Raw genomic sequence first — 22,955 nt, 5'->3', positions numbered from 1 at the left:
CTAAAGTACGCTTAGCTTGGCTGCCGTGCTGCAGAAGTTCAAGAACGTTACTATTATTCATATTGAGCCAAAATAGAAGCAACTACCTTTTGTCAACCTCCATCAGCAACTTAGTCAGAGTACAACAAATAAGAGTGCACAAATTTTAAAACTATTGGCTGCAATGAATCAATCACCTGGAGATCCCATCTTTCTAGTAACACATTTTAATATCTACCTGAAAACAATACTGCAAAGACTGTCCAAGGTAAATTGACCAACTAATATTTATGAAGCATCTAATATTTGCAAAGCATTTTGAGACATACCAGCAAGTATAAATCTAAGAGGCTGCCCTCAGAGAGGTTTCAGGCCTTGTCATATAACAATAGAATGATATGTAACCACAATAACAACAACACAAGAGATAATCCAATATAGGTGACTTTTACAATGCCGTATTTGATAAATCTCACCTGAGGCATGTAAGTTGTGACATTCTTAGCACAAAGTAAAGCCTTATGAGCCAGGAAAGTTGTACAGGTTAAGAGGGAAAAAAAGAATTTAAGAAAAGGGCAAAGACAGTGAAGAAGAAAACACAGTACCGGTGGTGCAGAGTCAGGGAATGGGGAGAGACTGGGAAAGGCAGTTCGCATGTAAGGAGTTGTAATGGGCATGTGCGCAGTTCTGGTGGAAGGAGTAAAGCAAATAACGAAGTTCTCCCACCCCTTCCACTCTTTACTCATAGATCCAGCTAAAGAGTAGGAAAAATATTAAAGCTCTATCGTAAAGGGAAATTCCTAAAATAATTTCCTTTAGGGACTCTCAGCAGCATTGTCTCTTGGAGGAGTTTTAGGAGAATGACTGCTCACCGCCTTAAATCTGCTCTGAATTTCCAAGTCATGTAGTCAAAAATACAGTACCAACTCATAAACTGATAAGGCTGGGTGAAAAACGGGGTTAGATCTTGGCCAAATTTTGCAACTAATTTTTGCCCCAATTAAAGACAAAATTATATAACCACAACCTCCCCCCCACCCAGGTCCTTCCCCAGATTCCACCCAGGGCAGATCACTGCACACTGCAGAAAAGGAAACCATATACATCAGGAAGGTCTCAGGACTCCTATCCTCCTCCCAACCTCCCAGTCAGATATGGAGCAAGGAGAAGAGGACAGACATTTCCCTCCTAATATCAGCCCCTCCTGGGGAGAGAAAAGTATACTTATGAGGCTAGTAGAATGCAAGGAGGTAGAAAATGACAGTCTCTCTTTGTCTCTCTGTCTCTGTCTCTCTCTGTCTATATATATATGTCTCAAAAGTTTTAGAGTACAATAAATAAAACTAAAATAACACTTTACCTTCTGCATTTGCCCTAGGAATTTATTATTGAGATTTTGAGCTAGGCTGGGACCTGGGACCTGGGACCCTTTGCTGCAGTGCTTGCACCTGGACAAAGTCTCCATGAGCAACAAAATATAAAGAAACTATAAGGGACTAAAAATAACCGCGTGCATGCACAGTTGGGCTAAATTATGAACAACAAGATACAAAAAGACCAAAAACCCAACTGCCACTTCTGAAGAGCCTAGAGTAAAAGCAGGGTGTTAGGAGAAAAGCAGGGTATTGCGCATGCCCCTTGCACTCATCACCACCAAAGGGGTGGGCAAAGCACCTAAGCCACCCCTCTGGCCCAAGCCCTGGACCCGCCCCTACCGTCACCCCATGTAAGGAACCAGGTGCCCCCCCCCCCGCCGGTTCAAGCGGGCAAGGGAACCTGTTACTTGTTCTCTCTCTCCACTGCTGCAGCAGGAGCCCCAGTAAAGCCTTGCTTGAATTTCTTGTCAGGTGACTGGGAGGTTAACCAATAAATTACCCATCTTGGAAAGAGGCCCTTATCCAGTTGGCTTGGATCTCTAGGTATGCTGAAGAATTCACAGAAGACCACATCCCTGAGTTGGTGAACTCAACGTTGGTACTGACATTCCAACTATGATATCACAGTAAGAACGTTCAGTCTACACACACACACACACACACACACACAGAGCAAAATTTCAGACTTGCTATTTTTTTCTTCAAATAGCCTTTTTCTACTGTCCAGACCCAATCTCTCTCTAATGTTGCAGACATTATCACCCTAAACCAAAATCCAACAGCCACAATGCATCCATGTCATCTCTCAAGTAGAGCACACATTCATCACTCCCCCTAAGTTTTCTCACACTAAACTCTCTTTTTTCTCTCCTATATTACCAGACAATTTTTTACAAATTATCCCCTACATAATTTATCCCACCAACTTATTCTGAGATCCAAAGGAGAGGACTACAATTAAACAAAATTTTAAACAAGAACACACTTTACTAATGGCATGGGGACTGTAAAATACAGACTGTTCATCTTCCTGAGCCCTCATTGGGCACAAGAATCCTTAGTTCTGCAGAGTCCAAGTTACTAGTTGGATACCCCTTGGTGGTATCTTGTGGACTTAAGAGCACAGGCAGCCCGAAAGCAAATAGATTCAACTTTCCCTAGAAGAGGAAAGTCAAGGAATCACAGTGTACTTGGTACTCAAAGGGAACCATCTGTATCTTAAGACAAAGCACTAAAAACCAAAAAAAAAAAAAAATGGGGACATTTTAGTTGTATTAAAGTGCTGGCATGCAAAACCAATCAACCTCTCTCATTGTGTTGTTACAGACAGCCTCATTCCTCTGCTCTTTCTCCTTTTTAAATGCCCCTGGACTTTAGAGCAATTCTCAGTGATTTTCCAGGCCAGGAGCTCAGTCTCTCCCAGGAACTTGTTAAAAATGCAAATTCCTGGGTCTCATCTAAGACCCACTGGATCAGAACCTGTGAGATACAGCCCCAGCAATATATGTCTTAAGGAGCCCTCGGGTAGTTCTGAGGCTCAGTAAAGTTGGAAAAACACTGCTTTAGGACATTTTTCAAGAATCCCCCTTTTTCTCCTCATGCTACAGTTGACACCACCAGTTAACAGTCCTCTTCCCCATCCAAAACTAGGTACTGTCTACTCTTTGGGGGATCCTGGGACTTACAAGAGAGAATACTATAAAGGTTTATATTCAGGGCACAGGATACTGGGAACAGGTTTTTATTTTCCCTTTATGGGTTTTTATATACAAAAGAATAGGCCATAAGACTATAATACCAAGTCTCACATCACAGCTTTTGAAGATAAAAAATAGCTTAAGGGCTTCCCTGGTGGCCCAGTGGTTGAGAGTCCGCCTGCCGATGCAGGGGACACGGGTTCGTGCCCCGGTCCGGGAGGATCCCACATGCTACAGAGCAGCTGGGCCCGTGAACCATGGCCGCTGAGCCTGCGCGTCCGGAGCCTGGGCTCCGCAACAGGAGAGGCCACAGCAGTCAGAGGCCCGCATACCGTAGGAAAAAAAAAAAAAAAAAAGTTTAGATTAGGTTAGACTGATTACAAACAAATTCTTTTAAGAAATTAAATAACCGTTATTTAATTTCTAGTTGGATCCCAGGTGAACAACTGACGCTTGACCTTGATTTTAGCACCACTACCACCATGACACAACTAATTTAAACTGCACAATTTTAGAAGTTCTTCGAAACATTATTTGAGTATTTAAGAATCTGATCAGCAAAGACTGTTTTACTTACTGTCATTTCCTTCCCTCTACCTTTCCCTACCTTGTTTCTAACTTGTGACCAAGTCTCTCAGCCAGCAAACTGTCTCATGCCCACAAACATCTGTAAACATTGAAAGTCCACTTTGGTATCCAATGGTGAGGAAAGGCCAGCTGGAAAAGATGATGAAAACAGAACTCAGAGAGAATGAGGGAAATTCAAATTCTGGAAGGTGAGGAAGGATAAGACAAAGTTCAAAGAAAGACACAAGCCTTCAGCAAGGAAATTTGGGTCCTGATGTAGCCCTTAAGCTCAGCGTACTGAATTAGCAACTTCGGTAAATTGAGCTGAAGAGGAGCCTAGCTGCTAAAAACTCTATTCCAATGCAACTTTTTTTCCTTCTCCAGATAATCATGACCTGGCTGGAGCAAAATAGGTTTCCTTCCCTCTATTTCTCATCTTGCAGGTAACTCTTATCTTTTTCCAATATATTTTTGAGAATTCCTTTGACCATTTTCAGATAGAGGATGTTGTTCTACTGGGTCCTATCTAAATTTTCTATGAGTGCTTTGCAAGAAAAAGGGCTGATCCAAAAGGAGTAGTTTGGATGAATCTGGAGAACTTGGACATGTAATTGTGATATTTATACCCAGTATAACAAAACGAAACAAATCTCTTCATTTCCTCTTTTACTTAACAAGTAAACATTTTACAAAGACAATAGTTATTGTTCCCTTGGATGGCATTGGCAAGCTGCATATTCAGGGAAGGATGCATTTGTATAATATGTGGTTAGAGGTTAATCAATATTTCATTCCTATTTTACGGCAACCAAAGGCAACATAAGTTATTTGGTTGTTCTTTGGCATTGTATTAGTTATATTAAATTAATTTATTCCACAAATATTTATCAAGTGCCTACAACAGAGCCTGTTACATAGTAGGTATTTATAGTGGGTACTTAGTAACTCTTTATTTATGCAGAGAATATTTCTTGAGAACTCACTATATGCAGACTCAGTACTAAGTTCCCCGGCTGAGACGATTCACAAACTGCAATGGGAATTTTTTGCTCTCAGAGCCCTGAGTCTATGAATATGAAGTCATTTGCATACCAAGTGACTCTGGCCCCTTCCTTCCTCTACCCCTAGCCATTCCCGCCACTGTTAATGAGACGAGTAATCGAAAAGCTTGAGCAACCTGCCCGTAAATCCATCTCTAAGGCTCTGTTCATTAGTATGTCCTCCCCTGGGCCCACTGCAGGAAAATATGCACCATTTGAAACCTGAACTATCTGCTGCCATAGTAAAGGACATGAATCAAATGCCCACAACAAAGTCTGATGCTCACTGGCTCATCCTTGTAGTAACTCCAAACACTGGTGTCACATTGCTTTGCCAGAAAGAGGAGACTCATCAACAGCTACCACTCAGATAGCTCTCACACAACTGGGGAACTTAAAGACGGCAGTAATCCTACTACTCCCCTCAGGGTTCTCCTCACGTGGGTGCCTTCCTGACACTCCCACCCCTTTTCTTCAGCAGGAACCCCTTTGTTCTTTGAGCCTCCCTCTGCACTTTGAAAAACTCTCAGTGATATCGATGATCACTTTCTACTAAAATTATTTGTTTGAGTGCTTCTTAAGAATAGGCACTCTGGGTGCTTCACCTCTAAAGCCTTAACACCTCACATGCATAGTGATGGATAAATGGTTTTCAGGTAGATTTTGTTTACTCTTAATGAGTCAATAAAAAAATATCATTTAGCCAGATCCTGCCAGCCCTATAAGCGTTAGAAATATCTATTCAATCTGCTGTCTGCCCACCTAACAGTCCTGAAACGTCCTTGCCATAGTTCATTACTACATGCAAAACCTAGAAAATATTTTTCTCAATTAATTTATTAACATAAAACTGCATAAGTTTTGAACAGTGGTGACCTTGGAGACCTAGCACAATTCCCTTAATTTCATGGGTGAGGTATCTAAAGTCCTAAGAAGTTAAGTCAAGGTCATACAGCCAATGAATGGCAGAGAGAGAATAGAATCCAAGTCTCCCTGCTTCCTGCCCAGTACTTGGTTTACCAGTCCATGACCTGGATTCAGCTTGTTGAAGTTCCATTTCTTGAGAGGCTCATGAAAAGTTATGGAGAAGGCTCTGGCAGTTGAGCTGTATTCGGAAAGAGGGAGAAAACCTCCACCAGATGCTCTGTTACTTTTTCTTCCCTGGAGGCATAAACACTGGCCAAAAAAGCTGTCTTAGTGCAAGGAATAAGAAGAAGAAGAAATGATGGAAATCTACACAATATGCAGCTGATGAGATATAAGGAGGCCCTTTAGGACAGTCTCAGGGTTATAACTGAGGGTCAAGATAGGCTGCTCGCAGGTCAAATCATCTGCAGTAACTGACCTCCAGAATAGAACTTTTGGGCCTGCCCTAACCAGAATTGATGTCCCTGTCATGGACCTAGAATGTGAATAGGCCATGACCTTAGGGAAAAGGGGGGGAAGGCAACACTTCCTGAAGCTTTCACCAGATGGTGCTTCATCCAATAACTCACCAAACCTCCACTGAGCATGTACTAAATGCCAGGCAAGGAGCTGAGTACTGTGGCTGCAAAGATGAATGAAAGAGAATCCCTCCCTGCTCTTAAGATGCTCATGTCTGTGATATCTCCCACCAAGAGCTCTTTAGAGGGCCTAGTACACCACACACACACAGACAGACACACATACACAGGCACACAACACACACACACACACACACACACTCACCCGCTAAATGTATTAGAAACCCAGGAGCATCTCTGTCACAACTCAGGATTGGACACTCAGTACTGGCACCCAAAACTCTAAACTTTCTGTCTCATGACTAACACCATTTAGGCTTTTCCATATGTCTTGTCCTACCTAGGTCCTCAAAACAAAAGGCAACTCTGACCAAATGCTGTGAAGGTTTATGGATTGTACCAACTGCAAGGGTCATAGTAGACACTGCTTCAGAGCAGAGGAAGATTTGAAGAGCAAAAGCGCTTAGGCAAGAGAAAGGGCAAATTAATTCCCTTATCAAATCTTCCCTCTCAGAATGAATGGGATACATTCTCACCTGAGAGTTATTGTTTCTCTTCAGGTACCAATTTGTGCTTCTAGAGGTACTCACTATATTTGCAGTAGTTGCAGACAGAGCTTGAATATGTTACAATGTTAAGTAATTCATATTACTCTTAAATTTACCTTTTTATAGATCTAGATATAATATGTGAGAAGAATAATACAAATTCTTTATGTTGGCAACCAGCTGAACTTTCAACATTGGAACTGTGCAATAGTTTTATATTCATAAAAATAGTCAAATATTAAAAATAAATTTTAAATGCTGCCTTTATTTAAAAATTATTAGATTCATTAATTATAATATGTATTTTACCCCTTACTTTTGATAAATCTTGAATATTTTAGGATAAATGTAACTTTTAAACCTTATACAATAAATAATTTAAAAAAAATTTTTCCATTTACTCTATATTTTGACAAAATATAATCAAATTGTATACTTTTCATTGTACATGTACAAATACATTTTATTTTTAATCATTTAGCTCATTTCTATAACAACACCTAAATTATAAAAAATATTAAGTATAACAACACAGTGATTTTGTTAAAGAGAAAAGCTACCTTACAGAATAAATATATAATAATTGATGAAATATGCATGTATTTAAATACTAATTCAAACATCATCGGCCCAGGACTTCCCTGGTGGCACAGTGGTGAAAAAATCCGCCTTCCAATGCAGGGGACAGGGGCTCGATCCCTGGTCGGGGAACTAATATCCGACATGCTGCGGGGCAACTAAGCCCACGTGCCACAACTACTGAGCTCACGCGCCTCAACTAGAGAGCCTGCGTGCTGCAAACTACAGAGCCCATGCGCTCTGGAGCCCATGTGCCACAACTAGAGAGAGAACCCACACACCACAACTAGAGAGAAGCCCGAGTGCCGCAATGAAAGATCCAGCATGCTTCAACTAAGACATGACACTGCCAAAATAAAATAAATAAATATTTTAAAAATTAGGAAAAAAAGAAACATCACTGGCCCATCAACAGAATACCAAGGCACGTACAATAATAATTAATTTAGTCATCGATAACATTTTGCCAGCTTTCTGTTTTATAAAAAACATGGCTTTACCCACATTATTATTTTTTTTGTCATTATATAGGTATAGCTGTCAAAGTAAAAAAAAAAAGAACATATTTCATTTAGCAGTTTGTTAGCTTGATTTAGAACTTCTATGTCTATAGACCTATGGTTTGTGGGCCTCCATTTGTCCTCTCATCCCAGGTGTTGAACTGTTAGGGGTGGCCAGTGTATGAGTCACCAAAAGTTAACATAAAATAATTGAAGCCACAAAGTAAGTCAACAACGTAAGTAGAAAAATAAGCCTCTTCCCATTTCTTAAAGTGAGACTCTTTTTTTCTTGAACATTCTCAGTCTCGGGTGGAACCACACAGGTACATAAGGCCATGGAAACTCCCAGTGTTTCTGACCGTGGAGCCAGTATCAGAGAAAGACCGATTTGGCTTTGCCAAATGTTCCTGGGACGACTGCTCTGTTTGGATGGGATGTAGTTTGTGCCTGTGTCTAAGGGCTCCCTAATGTTCAAGGCTAAAGTAACAAAGGGACTTTTCAGGTTTGGAGGCCCTGCCAGTGGTTGCCATGTCCCGACTGGACTGGGACTGGAAAGTGATCAGCCCTGCAAATTCCCTGCTTGGCCACAACTGGATGATCTCTGTGGGTCTTGTTCATTGCAGTATGTTCACAATGGTCTAAGCAAGGCTATGGTGAAACACAATTATTCTAGTTTTAGTTTTCATTTCAGAGTCCTTGGAGAGACACGCACTGATCTTTCATTTACACATCAAAGTCTCACCCTTTCTTTACATTTTGTGAATTTTTTGACATGTTTTTTGACTTCTCCAATTAATCTCCCAAAACAAACTTACTCTTGGATTTTCACCTTATTGCTCATGAAAGTCTGGTAAATTTTCTCTCTGGTAATTTTTACAGTTATTTTGAAGGTGGCTAAAATTTCTTTTATTTGACACGGTGCTGCCTGTGTCTTCACACACCTTAAACACCTTCCGCATTCTAGAATTAGGGTCTTGTATTTATCAGGTACCCATTGACCTTAAGAAAATTTAGAGAAACAAATAAAATTTGAAGAGAGTGACAGCAGGAGCAAGAAAGGAATCCTATTTAAATAGTGCAGGGACATGGCCCTCCCCCACCTAACACTGTCCCCAACTTTATCCCACGCAAAGACAGCATGCTCAAGTAAGTCTGAGTTGGAAGCCTTGAATCTGCCATGTCCTGTGAGGTGTTAGAGAGACTGTTTTGAATGAATGAACAAAAAAAAAAAAAATATCCAAGCATTAAAAAGTGTGTCTCTCTGGTGGTCTCTGTAATCCATGTAATGAAGTGGTCACCAAGTGACTGATACTGTCTTGATACGAGCTGTTTCTAAGACACTATTCAAAACAGTGTTTCTCAAAGGGTGGTCACCAGATCACCTGTTTCGAATTAGTCGGATGTATTTGAAAGTAAATGTACAGGCCCCAGCCCATACCTCTTGATTCAGCAACTCTGGGAGTGAGGCCTCAGACACTGCATTTCCTCAGGCTCTTCAGGTGAGCATACACTCCAAAATTAAAGCACCAATGTGGTGGTTCTCAGTAGTGTCTGTGCATTGGAATCACCTGGGGAGATTTTGTGAACTAATAATACCTGGCCCACCACAGACTAATAAATCAGAATCTCTGGGATGGGTGGGGCCATCAATGTATCTTTAAAGCTCCTCAGTCAGGAGGAGAACCTGTGTAGTCATGGCTGAGAACCACTGCTTTAGTCAGATGCTTCTTTAGCCCACTCACAATCTGTTACATCAGCTACATTCAGCAAACAGTGGGCAATAGGAAAGAACTGGAGAAAATCAAGGAAAATAAAAAAGACAAATGTCAGGGTCTGTGAGATAGCTGAACTCTGGGCAAACTGCCTCACAGCATGGGCTTCTGAGGTAGTCAGCATCACAGTCAAAACGACTGGCTCTAACCAGGCCAGTAAGAGAGCAACATTGGATGGAGGCATCAAAGAGAGGCTCTTTGCTACTTTATGTGTTGCCTATTAATAATTAAATGGAATCCATGACACTATTCCTAGGACTGGCTCATGGCCTCCCTCCTTGGAATTAGAGGAGGATAAATTAATCCCTTGTTTTAAACAACCAATTATTCTACTGTTCTCTGAAAGAAATAATGCCTATTTTGTGTAAACTGTTTATAAAAAAACTATCTATTTTCTCTTATGAGCCTCCCAATAGCTATGTGCTATAAGCAGGAAAAGTACTATTGTCCCCACTTTAGAGAGAGTAAAATCTGGGTGGAAAAGATTAGATAGCTTGTCCAAGGTCACATACTTAGTAAGAACCAGGACATAACCCAAGTCTTCTGATCCAAATCCAATTTTTTTTCTCACTTCATTCAAGTTCATCAATACTATCTTTCCTCTAAAAAGAAAAAAAAAAAAGGATTCACATTATATGGATTACCTGCCTGCACCTCTCTTATTATACTTATTACTTTCTGCTTTATATTTTATAATTATTTATAGAGCTAGATCTCTCTTATTGTCCTACTTAAGGAGGAATGGTATGTGGTTGATTCATCTTTATATTGTCCACAATGCCTATCTCTGAAAAATGGTAGGTAGTTAATAAATATTTCTTGTATAATTAGACGAAAAAAAATATTTTAAAATTTTCAAATTGTAAAATCTTCAACCTGAGAGCAAGCATAATCCTGCTAATCACTGTCTTGAAGATGAATGGTATATGAGATTACACTAATGGATAAAACAGAAGAGAGACAAAGGCACTACTCAGAATAGAAGAGAAGGCACAAGAGAAGCCACAATAAAGGTGGGAGCTGTTACTCCACAAAAAGACCCCAAGAACTGGGGACCTGGATGGGAGCAGACGCTAATGCAGCTGACTGTAGAATCTGTGGCCTGGCTTTTGAGTGGTGCATAATGAAGAAGGCTTATGTTTCTGATGTCAACAAGAAAAATTAAAGGAAAGTAGAAATTCCAGGAAAAATAAAATGCTGTACAAAAATTCATGGCAAAAGTATGAAGCATGATTATAAGAAATTTATGGAGTCTAAGAAAAGAGAATCTTAAACTTGGAACTTGAAGCATTCTACTTTGAGCAGACTTGATTTAAGAACATAAATTACATCTCATCTACAGTTACACTCTGGTTCTACAATGAATAAAATTGAGCAATATCATAATATTCTAAGTAATTTTAAAAAATTTAAAAAAATTTTTTTGTCCATGCCACATAGCTTGTGAGATCTTAGTTTCCTGACCAGGGATTGAACCCGGACCTCCAACTGTGGAAGTGCAGCATCTTAACCACAGGACCACCAAGGAATTCCCCTGCAAGTAATTTTTAATTCTCTTTGGTTTTCAGAATCAATATATAGATAAAGCATAGAAGACAATTAAAGTTACCATTCAGGATGAACATGCTTTAAACCTTGGTAATGTAAAAATAATGGTAGAACTGACCAACAGTAGGTGTTGGAGGTGGGGAGGAGAGATAGGGGAAAGTGTAGAGGTGATCAACTCCACCACATTTTATACCATGGATAGTTACTCAATATGTCTAGCGTTGACAGAACAAGAAATAAAAGCCAAATGTATTATTTGAAGTATAACCAACAAGAGGGCCAAAAGCAAAAAAAAGAAAAAAACAGTTGGGAGAAGGTCCAGGGAAACAGGAAGAAGGGTAGTAGATGTGAGCTGAAATGGTCATTTTTTCACAGCAAGAAGTTAAAGCTTGAACTTATAAGCCAAGACATAGATATTTAAAGTTTTATATAAAATAGATATTTAGGGACTTCTTTGGTGGCACAGTGGTTAAGAATCCGCCTGCCAATGCAGGGGACACGGGTTCGAGCCATGGTCCGGGAAGATCCCACTTCCACGGAGCAAGTAAGCCTGTGTGCCACAACTACTGAGCCTGCGCTCTACAGCCCGCCAGCCACAACTAATGAAGGCTGCGTGCCTAGAGCCCGTGCTCCACAACAAGAAAAGCCACCGCAATGTGAAGCCCACGCACCGCAATGTAGAGTAGCCCCAGCTGGCCGCAACTAGAGAAAGCCCACGCACAACAATGAAGACCCAATGCAGCCACAAATAAATAAATTAATTTAAAAAAATAGATACTTAGAGCTATAGTGAAAACCATTGGAAGAGCTTTATAAACATAAAGTATCATGGGTGTTAAGCCTTACTTTTGGGAGTAAGGCTATGGATAATGGAAAGAGACATACTTTTCATTTGACATCCTTACATTTTATTGAAATTTTAGTTCCATGATCATGTACTTTTAGATTCTCATTAGTATGCTGAATTATAACATCCCAAGTTTTCCACCTTTTCAATGTTCTAATCATCAACGAATGAGGCAATGATTCCATACAATGATCAAAACTTGAGAACAGGTGAAATTTCCATGGTCTTCAACTCTAAAGTCAGTAGCCACCTCACTGAAACTCTCTAAGTCTGAAATATATTTCCTTCTGGACTGTAGAAGCAGATAATCCTGAACAATCTCCAACTGTCTGCTTGTTTTTCCTGCCAGAATCACCAGTTTTCTATGAATGCCATCTTATCTTACAACCAAGCATCATAAACCTCTCAATAGGTCTCTTTACTAAGGTGTGCTGGTTAAGCCCAGGGATTCTTCACTTTTGAACTACCAGAAAAGAAAAGGCTGCCAGAACTGAAATCCTGACAATAAGACATTCCAACTTTGAGCTCTAGCAGAGGGTATTGATTACACTTCTGGAGCACTTGCAATCTTAGAAACTTCTGGATCCTAATGACAAGGTTGGAAACAATGGTTATTAAATCCTAGAAATATTTCCTCTGCCTACTTTAAATGCCAAAGCCAAATGCTAAATAACCAGAGGATGAAATTTAACGCTGTGCAAACTGCTTTGGGAGATACAAGGTCGCCATACTTTTCCTCCACTCTCCATCTTCATCCAACCTCTAAGTGTACCCCTCGCTTCACTTGACCTTGCTCAGTTTAACATACCCCTAGCATCACTTCACTTTGCTCAGTTGAACATGTCTTAGCATCAGTTCATCTTATGTGGTTTAATGCAGGATATAATACTGACAGAAGAACAAAATGGAAACTGTAGCTGAAATGATCAAAGCTTCTTAAAAGATAAGACCTTCAAGTTTAGATTTTTAAGTAATACAAACCTATTGTAGGGTTTCGAATTTAGAAGTTTAAGTAAGTTGAGTAAGGTCACACAGCTTGCAAACATTAGAATCCAGCCCAGAATTGTTGTTGTTGCTGTTTTTAAGTAAATAATGATTAGGCATACATGGAGATGATAATCCTCAAACCTATAAATCTATAACAAACTTAATGAATATTCCCTGACCTGCAAATTCATGATGGTACAAACTTTTTTCTACATATTGGCAAATTTCTACTGAGGTTTATTCTAAGCCTTGAGGGGGTATTTAAGTTCAGGGAAATAAAAATTTGGATTTTTCATTTCAGATAAATCACAAAAAGGTTGGGACAAAAATCATTCCAGCTGATTATATCAATCTCTGAGAATATTAAACACTAGAGTGTTTTGTTTTTAAATAATAAGGATTTTTTTAAAAGGCTAAACTATTTTCATTCCAATATTGTAAAATTAGCATAAAGTATATTTTCCTAAAATGCATCGATCTTTTTGTCCAACAGTCATCCTCCTTATATGGTTAAATGTGAAATATAAAATGTCTTAATTATTAGTGACTGCAGTCAAAATTTTTAAGAATACTGATCTAAATCTATACCAGCCATTTCCATAATACAGCTCCTCTATTTTACCTTTAATCTAGGCATTTATATTGCTTTCTAGAATTAATCTGAAAATAGATTACATTTTACCAGGCAATACCAGTTGGTAATAGTAGTTTCTTTCTTTTTTTTTAAAATAGGAATTGCTATCTATCTATTTACTTATTTTTATTTATTGCTATTTATTTATTTATTTAGGCTGTGTTGGGTCTTCGTTGCTGTGAGCTGACTTTCTCTAGTTGCGGCAAGCGGGCTTCTCATTGCGGTGGCTTCTTTTGTTGCGGAGCACGGGCTCTAGGCCAGTGGGCTTCATACTTGTGGCTTGCAGGCTCTAGAGCACAGGCTCGGTAGCTGTGGCACACAGGTTTAGTTGTTCTGCGGCATGTGGGATCTTCCCTGACTAGGGCTCGAACCTGTGTCCCCTGCATTGGCAGGCGGATTCTTAACCACTGAGCCACCAGGGAAACCCGGTAATAGTAGTTTCTTGAAGCACTGTGTTAAGAAGGATTCTGATGTTGCATCCAAGTTCAGTGCTAAGGAAGACCCTAATCAATTAACATGCTTACTATGGAAGCAAAAAGAGAAAATGACAGTATGTGCTTTTCACCTCTGTCAGGTGCTCAAATCTAGCACATTGTAAGACTCTGGATAGTTTTGTGTTTTCTAAAATAAAACACACTTTCATAACTTGAAATCTGTAATATAAAACCTATTCTGAGTCTTCAGAAATTATCAAAATTGTCAGGGTTACCTTAGCTGCCCCAGAAAGAAGATGGAAATAACTCCAATATAAATATCAATTTGTCATTCAGAGACTTGGAGGGTAAAGTTATAGAAATCAAATGATTTGGTAACCTAAGTCCTCTAACTTAACACCAACCTTCTCTAAATCCAGTTGATTTCTCCAGGGATCATTACTGTCCATAGACTAGAAACATTTTCTTTTGAATAAATAGAATCGATAGCCTAATAAGAGACCTATGTGAAATTTGTATAAAATTTGTATAAATTTGTATAAACTTAACATATGATCTAGGAGATATCAAAAATCAGTGGTAAAGGGGAGGACGATTCTGGACAACTAACTATTTGCATTAAAAAAAATTTTCAATTATATCCCCATCTCAACAAAAATATCCCCATCTCACCAAAATAAATTCCATATGAGTCAGATTTAAATGTGAAGACATATCATTTTTTTCAAACCCACAGAAAAAATAAAGGTAAATTTTTGCCTTATCTGATTAGGGAAAGAATATTTAAGTTTAAATGCAATGGAAGTAATGACAGAGAAAAAGATCAAAGATATAACTATCAAAAATTTTAAAGCATGTATGTATTTTAAAACACTGAAAGCAAATATTGGGAAAAAAGGAAAATCTTAGGGTTAAAAAAAATGTTAAATAAATTGATATAGGTAGGAATGTTTTGGTTGAGGGATTAAGTATCCATTCAAATGACTTCCTGAGAAAAACTTATGGGGACTCTAATTGAAACGAAGTATAGGAAGTACAGCTGCACCTCATAGGAACAGGAAAATGATAAAGCAGCTTCTCTCTCCTCTCGCAGTCTCCATCTCTCCCTGTCTACGTGGTCTTTCTCTGGCCCTCCACGCACCTCCCCTACTCTCTCTTCTGAAGGGAACTGTGCCTACTCCTCCACTGTAACTTTAGTTTGCATGTGGTTTTAACTGGCCTTGATGCCAAATCTGGCTCCAGAACCCAGCACAATTGTACTGATTCAATCTTTCGGTGCCTTTGTCCCAAACTTCTGGGAAGAAGATACAGTAAGCCCAGCTTGGTCAGGTGTCTATACATAGTTCAGCCATTAACGGCCACTGGGCAAGAGGGTATCCCATTGACATGGAACTGGTAAGGCCTACCTGTTTCTCAGCAGGTCTGGGAACAAGGTAACTCCAAAGACAGGGACATGGGATGGGCAGGCACCAAACACACATCTACTACACTGTTGATGGTATTGTGATGTAGCTTCACAATAAGAAGTTAAGTAAGAAAAGCCTACTGCAAAGTTTTATAGCCAAAATTCTTTTCAATATGTGAATAAAAACCCCTGGCTATGCTAGCAGTACTAGACAAGGGTGACTTTTTGTTTTTCTGATGTGTTACACTAGTTTGTATCAATACTTTGCAAATTTCCCATTACAAACATGCATAATTCTAATAATCAGGAAAGAAATAAAGTAAAAGACCAAAAGGTGAAAAGCCAAAAGTGTTGGAAACTAAGTGCCAAGTATTCCATTTAGGTTGAATTCTCAGGTCACTTTTGCTGAGATGTCCCAACTTTCAATCCCACCACTGTCCTCCGCACTCACTACTACACTCCAACCTCAGTAAGTGAAAGACTCTTCCCTGAAGACCCACCCACATTCATCAGCTGTGCCATTCTTGTGGTCATGTCGACTAGAATATCCTTCCAGACTTTCTCTGCCCATTGGATGCCCCTCATCCCTCAAGGCATGGATGAAACAGTGAGCCTTCCTCAACTGCCATTGTCCCCACAACGTCCCTTCTCCCCTGTGTCTTGTAGCCCTGAGTTTGTAGCTCTAGTATAATCCTCATCCCAACTGTGTTTTCATTGGCTGTACATGTCTCTGCCCTCCCAGCTGCACTTGCAATTTCTCTTAGAGAAGTGTTCTATCTTACGAATGCTGTTTCATCAGCAGCTAGCACAGGACATAAGCAAGAGTAGGTTCTTAGTGAATGTCTTGCAGAATAAACGTTAAAGTTTAAGGAATTATTTCTGTATTAGGGTCAAAGTCTTAAGATTGTTCTCATTCTAAAAAAAATTTTTTTTATGAAGAAAAAGTATGAGATTTTTGCAATGTACTAGAAAAAAACATGGATTTCAGAGCCCAGCCAATAAGTTTTGAATCCCAGGTCTGTTACTCACTAATTGGGTCAATTATTAAACTTGTCTGAGTTTCCGTTTCCTCATCTTTAAAATTGGGTTGACAACATCTTTCATGCAGAGTTGATTCAAGGAATAAAGGTGAAATACATAAAATGGCTGGCATATAGTAGGGGTTTAATAAGTGGTAGCTATTATTCAAACAGGATTTACTAACTTGATGACATAGGTAGGAAATATTCAGAGAGTTGTGTACTCATGGAAAACGCATGATATTTGAATTACATTTCAAAACATTAAAAGAGCTTTCATCTCCAAAAATAATCAGTATATTTATAAATGTTTAGAAAAGCCAGTACCTCTAGAATGTATAGGACTGGAAAACTTATGTGAAATTCTAAAGATATTAAGATTTACAGGGGCTGTCTGATCAAATTTTAGCATTCAACCCACCGTTTCAGCTAATGGTGATCTTTTTCAGCTGAAAGGCCATTAATCCATTAAAGCACAGTATTTTAAACAAACCTCAGGCTGTCAAACTGCTACTACACTGCTCTGGTAAGTAGAGCCAGATTTTTTCTTTCTTCTTAGCTGTGACCAATGCAAAACACAATGGACTACTTATCCATAAAAACACTCTAAGAGGAAGGAACAGGCCAGGCCATAGAAGGCAGAGAAATTCATCTCCTGGCCCGGTGTACGATGTGCCAAGGAGAGTCACAAAATAAGAAACTCTGGTTCTGGATCAAATGGAATCCTCCCAAAAGCACGGATTTGAGGGGCCAGCACTTGCTGTGGGTACATGTGAGTGGGAATCTGAGTGGGGCATGGAGTCAGCTTGGTTGTGTGCTAAGCTTTGTGTTTTATTATATTTATGTACCTTTAATATACGTATTTACTGAGTACACACTGTGTGGAAGACCCCACACTGGGGAGTGGGCGGAATACAAAGGTAAAGACAGGGTCCATACCCCTAAGGAGTTTCCACTCTACCAGGGAATCATGACAAACCCACAAACAACTCTAACACCAGATCAGGCAGGATACGTGTCACAATACATGTATCTTAAGTGCCCTGCAAACTTTACACAGTTTCAAAGGACTCTTGGTGTCTCAAATATTATCATATAAGAAAAAGATTCAGAATGCTTACTGAAAAGTTATTCAGTAACAAACACAGCAATCTTAGGATTGGATTAATAAGATTTTTAGTCCAAATGCCTCCTGAAACTTATGAATGCAGTAAATATTTTCCTCCTACAAAGTAGGTGCATTTAGGGGCTCTGCAATTACTCCAAAAATGCTATTCATTAATTTGTCTACATTAATGATTTTTTATTATAATAGTTACATAATTCCCCTCCTTGGGCTCTTTACTCTTGCCATTTCTTCCCCTTAAAGTCTCTCCCGGATTTCACATGCCCTGTTCCCTCATCCGTTCAGGTCTCTGATCAAATATCATCTCCTTAGAGACACTTGTTCTCCCATCCTATTGCTTTCTCTCCTCCTCTCTGCTTTATTTATTTTTCTGTGGTATATGTTATTACTGGGCATTTTATTATATATTTGTTTATTTTCTGTCTCCCCTTGTTGAAAGTCAAGAGTACTTCTGTCTAGTTCACCACTATAACCTAATACCTAGAATACTACCCGTTATAAGATGGCACCTTGACTTGAGGATATGGGGAGGGGGAAGGGTAAGCTGGGACAAAGTGAGAGAGTGGCATGGACATATATACACTACCAAACGTAAAATAGATAGCTAGTGGGAAGCAGCCGCATAGCACAGGGAGATGAGCTCGGTGCTTTGTGACCACCTAGAAGGGTGGGATGGGGGGTGGGAGGGAGACACAAGAAGGAAGAGATATGGGGACATATGTATATGTATAACTGATTCACTTTGTTATAAAGCAGAAACTAACACACCATTGTAAAATTATACTCCAATAAAGATGTTAAAAAGAAAAAAGATGGCACCTTATAAACATTCAATGAATAAAAGAATGAATGAATGAACATTAGATTCCTTTGAATATTTTCAAAAGTGGCGAATCTTCTATCTAGTGGATGTGAATTTGAATTTTTGAATCAGCCAAGTTCACTTAGAGCTTTCTGGTTAATAAGATGGGTGGATGAAGCTGGAGTCATTCACTCATTCATTCAAAAAATACGGATTGAGGGCAGTTGTGTGCTAGACACTGTTCTAGGTGCTAGATTATCCAGTTGGTCCCAAATGAAATGTGACTATCGAGTAAGATGATGGGCTTTATTATGGGATGGTAAACTAATTGTGAAGATTCCAAAGATGTCTCTCACAGTAGCATCAAAACTGAAACAGGAGCAAAGCTTTTAAAAATGACCACTAATGACATGGATGTGGAGGTTCTGGTATGTTTGTTTTCAAAAGACAAGTTTCAAACATTCATGATTTCATTTCCTAAAAATAGGTTTTCTCTGGTGCCCTCAGTGGGTCTCGTGGAGGCAGGAGGGGGGAGGGGTTATAGTGAGGTCTTCTCTCAATTATTTAGGACATTCCAGTGTGCAGCAGACTCACCTTCCACAGCTGTTTGTGGGTGGAAAATGTGTAAGCCCGCGACTTGAAGCATAGGTATTTGGGGGGTTTCACAGGTACAGGGGAAAGTATTTTTAGATGTAAGTAAAACTCCTAAAGACACGCATTCAAATAATGTATGCAAACAAATATATCTTGAGACTTTTGTTTCCCTCAGAGTCCAGAACAGAAATTACTTGGTACGTAATTTGGGTTTATAATAGGGTCCTTTAGAACCAGGATATCTCAATCCAATTCTCCTGGGGTTAACATGGTGGTAATAAGATTAGGGACAACTACGTTGATGTGCTTGGACAAACTGGGGTGAGGGCAGCTTGTTTCAGGAGCCAGGAGAACATGTGAGTGGCTGAACCCTACCGTTCTCTGTGTGAAGCTTCCATCCCTGTTGAAGATAGTGAGTATAAATAGCAATAGCTCACACTTGTCGAGTGCTTACTATGTACCAGGCACATACCTGTCTCCCTTGCATTAATGTATTTAATCTTCATGATTTCGAAACAGGTGCTATTATTATCCCCATCTTATAGATGAGAAAACTGAGGTTCAGGGATGAAGTAATAACACTGCCTAGGGTCACCCAACCAGTATGTGCCAAGTGTACTTTTGTGCCCCAAGGCCGATGTCACTATTCACTATGCTGAATGTCCCCTCTAGGGAATTTCACCCTAAATGTCACCCTTAAAATGTCTTTTGCCTTAAGAAACAGAAGCTTATTACATGTCTAAATCTCAAACAGGAAGTGGGATTAATGTAAATGGGGAAGAGCAAGCTCATTTTCCTTCCCCCTTCTTGGAGTAGCCATAGGCAATGAGGTGTCTGGATTGCCACCAAGTAGATGTGGCTGAGCTTCCTCTGCCACTGGGATATGTGTTTCTAAACCCATCTTGCCTTTTGTGTCTCCCTTCCTTCCATCCCCAGTGCTGTGCTTGGATTTAATCTTTCTGCTTTAACTGGATTCTGAACAAGGCATTTTATTTATTTATTTAACATCTTTATTGGAGTATAATTGCTTTACAGTGTTGTGTCAGTTTCTGCTGTATAACCAAGTGAATCAGCATATGTATACATACATCCCCATATCCCCTCCCTCTTGCGTCTCCCTCCCACCCTCCCTACCCACCCCTCTAGGTGGTCACAAAGTACCAAGCTGATCTCCCTGTGCTATGTGGCTGCTTCCCACTAGCTATTTTACATTTGGTAGTGTATATATGTCCATGCCACTCTCTCACTTCGTCCCAGCTTACCCTTCCCCCCCACCCCGTGTCCTCAAGTCCATTCTCTACATCTGCTTCTTTATTCCTGTCCTGCCCCTAGTGAACAAGGCATTTTAGAGAACAGTTGGTTAATCCTCCACATGAGCCAATGGCAAATTAATTCCCAGGGACATGTTTATTGGATCCTTTTCAATCACAAGGAAGAGAATTCCAGGTGACCTCCATGGAGGAGGTCTAATGCCAGGAGGCACAGACATGCAGATGACAGAGCATTGTCCCATCAGCCTGGGAACAGTGTTTCCAAACCTTGACTCTACAGTCAGCTTCACAAAGCTCCAGGTACAGCCACCCGACTGACATGTGACCACCTTCTCTCCATTCACCTAGCATTTTGCTTCCCAAAATATAAGCTCTGATTGGGCCTTTTCACACCACTTGGCTTGAACTCCTGCTACTGACATCCTATCTCAGGCAGGCCTGGACAGCCAGGAAATTCAGTCTCTCACATGGTAGAGAGTCCTGTCCTGTCGTAGGGGGTTGATTCAGCTTCCCATGAAGGAAATGAATGTTTCCTCTCTGCTCCACCAGCCTCAGTGTTGGCTTCATCAGGCTGGTGGAAAGATGGCTATAGCAGCATATCAAGACACTAGACCATTCCAGAAGAAGAAGAGAAAACTTCTTGTGGTTCAAGGAAACTTCCAGAAAGCCCTTTTGTCATAACTCATTGCCCAGCAGTGGGTCACATACCCATTCTTGAGCCAGCCCCTGGCATGTGAAGGGAGATTCTCAGTCAGGAAGGAAGGCTGAGTTTCAGGTGCTGGTGAGATGAACATGGGTCCCCTACTGCCCCATGGGGCAGAAGTGAGGCAGGCCTGCCTGGGTCCTGACCAACAAGCATTGGCCAGGTCTAGAGTCCTACAAGTCTGTGTTAGCAGTGATTCAAGTGGACCACTTTCCTTCAGAACGGAAACTTGGCCTTTCATGGATTTAGTCTTAAGATACGTAACAGAAGAGGCCTATGAGGTAAGGTCCTGCATTTGAGTTGGCTCTCCAGGGCATGTCCTCTTCCGACAGGGGAATAAATCTCTCCTGGTCTTGATCCACACTACAGGAACTTGCCCAGTGTAAAAGGAACCAACCACTGCTTCTCTAATTGTTTTTGGGTTTTTTTTTTTTTTTTTTTTTTTTTTTGCTGTTTGCGGGCCTCTCACTGTTGTGGCCTCTCCCATTGCGGAGCACAGGCTCCGGACGCGCAGGCTCAGCGGCCATGGCTCACGGGCCCAGCCGCTCCACGGCATGTGGGATCTTCCTGGACCGGGCCACGAACCCGTGTCCCCTGCATCGGCAGGCGGACTCTCAACCACTGCGCCACCAGGGAAGCCCTCTCTAATCGTTTTTATCTTGCTGAGAGATCACACTACAGTTTGGGCCTGCTCGGCTGTCAGGAAGGATTGTGCTCAGACACCTACTGGGTGATTCTGGAGGGTGGCTGAGCGATTGTCCCCAGCCTGTCCCCACAGTGGTAGCTCTCATTAGGGTGTGGTGGTCAGGCCTTTCCTCTCTTGTTGTTCAGTATCTTCAGTCTGTGTGTGATAGGCTTTGACTTTCTAGCTCAATGTGGCTGAAGAGTTCCACTTGGCTTGGGAAGGTTTATTAAAGTCTGTTTCTGAAGCAGGGTCTAAGCAGAGAAGGCTGGGCAGCCAAGACAGCAAGATGCCAAGTGTCCTCAGATTGAACTTAGCCTTGTCTCGGCTGCTCTTGTAGGTGCAGACCACTGTTGCTCTAGTGACAGCTCCTGCCCTGCAGCAGTCCTGATGTTAGCTGGGCCTCTGTCCTTTTGCAAATTAATAAACATTGTCTCGAGGCACCCCTCTGCCTTTTCCCCCACGTCCTGGGCCCTCCTCAAGCTGTCTGCAAGTTTTTGTGATGTGATTTCCCACGTCGTCTTCATTTGTTGACTCCGAGTAAAACACAGCCTGTCTCAACTGGAACAAGGCGGGTTTTTGGATTTTTACTCAGAATCTGGGAGAGGTGGATGGGGGAGGTCTGGTATGTAAGCACAGCCAAGGTCTTAGTTGAATATGTAACAACCCTGTTGTCAAACTTGTTGGCTGTTTCTCCCTTGGGAATTGCTCACTGACTGACCCTCCTCCTATGGCAATGTCCTTCCCTCCTTATAACTGCCTTTATCCAGCTGTTCCCCAGACCTCGTGATTCTTAACCACTTTATTCCTTGGGGTGATTCCTGCTGTTTTGCCTTAGCCTACTAGGCCCCTCCCTGGGGCCACGTTTCTGCAACTAGACCGGCCCATCAGAAGTATGTGCCGTATAGACACAGTTCTGCCCTTAAAAATTGTGTGTTCAGCTCTACAAACATGAACTGTTCAGATTTGTGGTTGGAATAATGCCCCCGTGCCCCTCCCTCCCTTTCCAAGTCCTAATCATTGGAACCTGTTAATTTGTTGTGATAAAAAACAAAAGGGAGTCTAAGGTAACAGATGGAATTAAGGTTGCTAATCAGCTGAACTTAATATGATTTGACTGGGCCTACCCAGATAATCCAGGATTAAAAGTAGAAGAGGGAGACAAAGAGTGAAGAGACTTACAAGAAACACTCAACAACTTGTCACTCGTTTCAAGATGAAGGGACCACAGACCAAGGACTGCAGGTGACCTCTAGAAACTGGAAAAGGTAAGAAAACTGATTCCCCCCAGAGCCTCCAGAAGGAAAAAAGTCTGGCCGACACCTTCATTTTGAAGGTTA

The sequence above is a fragment of the Phocoena sinus genome, chromosome 13 (assembly GCF_008692025.1).
Source record: "Phocoena sinus isolate mPhoSin1 chromosome 13, mPhoSin1.pri, whole genome shotgun sequence".
NCBI classification, from domain to species: domain Eukaryota; kingdom Metazoa; phylum Chordata; class Mammalia; order Artiodactyla; family Phocoenidae; genus Phocoena; species Phocoena sinus.
The sequence above is the reverse complement of the archived record's forward strand: the minus strand, read 5'-3'. Positions refer to the sequence as shown.